Source organism: Brachypodium distachyon, chromosome 5 (genome assembly GCF_000005505.3).
Source record: "Brachypodium distachyon strain Bd21 chromosome 5, Brachypodium_distachyon_v3.0, whole genome shotgun sequence".
NCBI classification, from domain to species: Eukaryota; Viridiplantae; Streptophyta; class Magnoliopsida; order Poales; family Poaceae; genus Brachypodium; species Brachypodium distachyon.
The window spans coordinates 19,241,350-19,246,574 of NC_016135.3; the positions used below are offsets into that span (position 1 = coordinate 19,241,350).

At 41.8% G+C, this 5,225-nt stretch overlaps 1 pseudogene; it reads right to left on the bottom strand.

Moving 5' to 3' along the window:
• LOC100842000 lies at positions 1-4,932 on the bottom strand (annotated as a pseudogene).
• Positions 4,933-5,225: the final 293 nt, after the last annotated feature.

Sequence of the window (5,225 nt, forward strand, 5' to 3'; positions counted from 1 at the left end):
AACTAAACACAGTATGGCATGGATGAATCATCAAAGATGAAAATGCATATGAAGAGGCGCACACATCAGATTATGCGCATCAGCTGCCAGGAACTGTCACGCTTGGCAAATGTACCACCAGTTAAAGTGCACATTAAGCTAAACAGTGCCAAATATGTAGCTTACAGGCTCCGGCGAGTTACTAACAGGAGGTAGGGCTAACGACAACGTACTCTTACTTTGACACGGAACCCTCGCCGTCTTCTGCTGCAGGGTGAACAACTGAGTTGTTGCCGCTGTCACCTTTCACAGACGGCAGATCATCTGCCGCGAGTCTCTTTGGATAAGGTTCAACAGAGATGGTCTGGATATTAGCTCGCTTGACGCCTCTTCCTACAACCCCAAGGTCGGTGAAAGTACTTCCGGTGCTTCCAGATGTTGCTACTGTAGACATGGATGGGGAATCAAAAGCCATTGTGAAGACAAGGATGAAGCTCTTGGCATGGCCTTTCCAGCATTCTGCATCAGACCTGCCTTTGAGGCAATACTCTTCATAATCTCCTCTATTTCAGAGCTTGGGGTTGCCATTGCTAGCTCCAGGTCTTCAAGCTGAATGAAAACAGTTCAGATATTTTATAACTTATTATACCAAAGAAATATCAAGAAAAGGTTCACGGGGAAAACCTAACAAGAAATATCAAGAAATATCTCTTTGTTTACCTTCTTCTCGAGGTCAGGCAATGTGGCAATAACCAACTCCATCTCATTTTCTACAGAAGATTTTTCTGGGCCGCCATCAACAGCAGATGTACTCTCACCTTTATCAGCCAACAAACCTTCCTTTGCATTTTTCAGGTTCTGCAAACGTGACTTGCATAATGAAACAGCCTTTGCACAATATGGGATGGCATCTCCAATCTTGGATGCCAATTGCCAACTCATAGACCAAAGAGATACGGAAGTTTCTAGGATTGAATTAAGGAAATTAAGAAAAATAAGAACAGAAGTCTACAAGATACCGGCCCTATATAACTGATATTTTCCTCTGGTAGTCACAGTTCATACCCATATTACACTAGCATGTGCATTTGCATAAGTGAAGGTACCGTGAAAGATTTGTGTTAAGTAAAAAAAAAGACATCATGAAAATATATGGAAGGATACATTTAGCCTCATAAAACTTCATATTCAAAAAAGACACCACTAAAACCAGACAGGTACACCCCCCAAAAAAGGACGTAAGCAATACTTCACTCGGGTTGCAAATATGCTGATTAATACTACTCCCTCCGTCCAACAAAGGATGTCTCAACTTTGACTAAATTTGAATGCATCTATATACTAAATCATGTCTAGATTCATCCAAATTTTGACAATTTTGAGACATCTTTTGTTGGACGGAGGGAGTACTGTATATGGCAGAAACTTATTACTACTATTACCACAAGGAGGATACAGTTCAACAATCCGACGATGATCAGGCTCAACCAAGTGCTCTAAGATGGCCAAAGCTCTAGAGTAGTCACCAAGTGAGTTGTCTATGTCCTCTGCAAACAAATTTAGGGTCATGAGTATGCAGAGCATACATTAAATGCAGAAGTAACTAAGATGACTGAGAATACCTCTTTCCATGGAGACTTCAGCTAGAGCAGAAAAGATGTTTACTTTCTCCATAGTGTTATCAGGGGTCTTCTCCACTATTGCTCTTGCAATATCCAACATTTTCCAGGCTAGATCCAAATCAGAATCTTCTTCATCTCCCCCCATTTCATCACCATCCTTGTCACTGCCACCATCTGCATCCTCCTCATCTTTCTCATTTGAGTTTTGACCTAATTAATTACTATATCAGTATTTATCACAGCACGAAGAAAAAAACATCGAACATGATTACATGGCCATCAATGATCTAGTAGCATCGAACACTCATGAAAAGAAAAACAGCAAGCAGCAAAAGAAAGCAATGAGGTGCATTGAACTAAGTAAATGATCAAAACTAATCACTATAATGCGATTATTGTTGTTTATCAATATATTGCTGCACTTAAAAGAAAATAATTAGAGTTCTGGTGGAGAAGTGAAACAATCATTACTCACATCATTGCAAAACCTATGTAACACATAGCTGCAAAAAAATAAAGGAACTTGTACGTTGTAAAACTAAGGCCATGGATGTATGCTCGCTAGACAGCTAACTGCAAAGCAAAATGAAGTGCTTCGATTAATATCTGTTATGCCTGGCATTGCTATTCCATGGGTACAAGCAAGAATGGCAGAAATAAATATATAGGCCCAGAAGGCAAATAGCTGAGAAAGAGTAGCAGACAACCCCTCAATATACAGTCAATCCATAACCATAAACAAGCTTTTGTTTGATCAATTGAAGCATACTCTATCTCTAGCATAAAATTGTTGCTCGCCATGCAAATAATTAACAAAACCACTTTGATGAAATGTTCTCCTGCAGAAAGATGGTGAGAACTTAAGAAATAATTTTGAACACTTCCAAGTTCGAGCCATTACTTGCAAATGCCGCAGCACATATGGGCTAGAAGTTTATTATGTATACGCTTGAGCAGGTAAGGACAAAGGAACATAGAACGTATTAAATCATATTAGCATAACATTATGTCCTACATACAATTATATATATGCATTAATATCTTCCAGCATATAACTGAAATGGCTATATGGGATAAAGGGCAACGTACCTTCTTCCAGACCATCTTTGTCCGAAGATGGAGCATCTTTGATGTTGCTACTGGATGCCTTTGAATTTCCACTACCTTCATTGGTTGTACTCTTTGCTGAGTCTTCATTTGGTGCACTCTTGGGGACATTGCCCAAAGGATCAGTCTCCTCCTGTGATTTGTATAGCAACGCACATCCATATTTGTAATACGTGCTAGCACACTCTGGAGCAAGTTCTCCAAAACGTTCAACCCTGGGTGACAACAAAGGTGTAAATTGGTTATAACATAACAACAAAGGTGTAAATTGGTTATAACAGAACAACAAAGGTAACATAATCTGAGACAGAACGGAACAATTAGAATTAACCAGCATAATGGTTCCATCAACCATTTTGACGAAATAAGGTGTTGAATACGCTCACTGTTGATTGCCTTTTACAATAACTGACTAGCACTTGCACAGATTATGATTTAGGAAGCACAATTCTCAAGTACCATATAAACAAAGTACATAGCAGTGAAATGTCTATCACTACCTATGACTTAGTACTGGAGAGGCATAGACACATTTCTAAAATAGGATAAAACCTATTCGTCAGTAATTGCACTCTGAGTTTGATGATCATACTACAGATAACAAGCACCAGTGCCAACAAAACCTCGCGCTGAACTGCTGAAGGGGCCTCAAACCCCCTAGCTCGAACCAGAGCAAAACAAGCTAACAGGACAAACCAGCAGCAGCAACTCTCTAAGTCGTACAAAATACTGTAAGTACAAATCGGAACTAGAAACCATAGCTACTCACTTTCCAATAGGTGCATCTTATTGCAAGGCACTAACTATGTTCAATGTTGATTCCCTTTTACAGCCACTGAATAGTGCTTTTCAGAGTAAATATACATGCAATAGTTGTCACTGGAGATGCGTATACATATTTCTAAACTACGATAAAGCCCATCGCTGAAGTCATTGCACTTTGGTTAGATGCTTATCATGTCAGATCTATGTGTCCTGCAACTTTATTCTTTGATTGGAACTATTAATATTCAGTTACCTCATTATGGAATCATGCTCATGATTATATGGTGTGTGGAATATATGCTTGCTGGAAAAATACTTAAATGCAATATTGTGTTTTAAGGAAGCCGGTTGATTATCAATGGAATACAATATGCCTTGTATGAATATTGGAAAGACTACCCGGGTAAATTGATAATTGAAAGGAGCTAGGTCATATATTAGGTTACAGCCCTAATGTCAACGTACATGATTAGTGGAACTTAAACATGATCATGGCACATTACTCACAGGTACGTGTACCAGGGACCTACACAGTCAGAATCCTTTAGACAGATGAACTATATTGTTGTTGGTAGTTTAATCTCGACTCTATCTACAAACTAGTTTAAATCTATGAATCTTATCTGTATAAATAGTATAAGAAGGTCCTTACTCCCTACCGTCAGTATGCAAATTGTGATCAGCACCACAGAAAAGCACAGAGGAATAGGGGGTAGAGCACCCCGTTAATTCCTACACATTACAACCCACACATGACACATCACAGAGAGAGGCCCAATCCAAAGTATCCCTATAACAATAGGCTAATTGCACGGCAACTAATCCCTCGCTTCCTAAACACCACAATTTAACAGTCATCTAACTACACTGACTAATCCCCCCGCATCCTAATACCTAAACACCACTGTCAGTAAGCCACCTTGCAGAATAACCCCCTTAAACCCTACTAAACCCACGCCCACCAAACCACACAAACAAACCAAAGGCTCGAAGGATCTACCAGTAAGTAAACTAATCTAGAAGAACACAAACGGAACATTCTCCACACGATCTACCCGTATGCGTGCATCGTCCGGTCCGTGAGTCGGACGACGGGAGGGCGGGAGGGGAGGAACCCTAACCTGATCTCGAGGGCGCGGCTGAGGCAGTCGACGGCCTCGACGAAGTCCCCCTCCTCGATGGCCTTGGACCCCTTGGCGAACAGCTCCTCGGCCCGCTCTAGGGTTTTCTCCCCTTCCCCCTCCTCCTCCACCTCTGCCTTCTCCTCCTCGCTAGGGTTCGTCGGCGGCGAGTCCTGGCGCTCTTCCTGGGCGGCCTCGATGTTGTCCGAGGAGGACTCCATGGGTGGCGGCGGGCGGCGGCGCGGTCTCGTTCTCCGGGTGCGGGAGGCTGGGGAACAATGGGGAGCGGGAGAAGAGGGAAGGAGAGGAAATGGGGAATGTTTCGGCGACAGACACGCAGCGCCAAACCTCGGAGACGCGTAGGGATTATAACTTGCCGCGAAGGGGGTTTCGGCCCAATTCGGCTTTCTGGAGCTGCACGTGTGGGCTTTTAGTTTTGGCCCAAAGTCAGCAGGCAAATGATCCCACGGCGAAATGACCTTCGGTGACAGGAATTCATTGTGCATGAAATTCCAATGGCCGGCAAGAAGAGAGACTAATTATTCTAAAAAAAATTCGCTCAAAAAAAATTATTCTAAAAAAAATAGACTAATTGAACTTTATTGAATCAAGCAAGAAGTAAACACACACC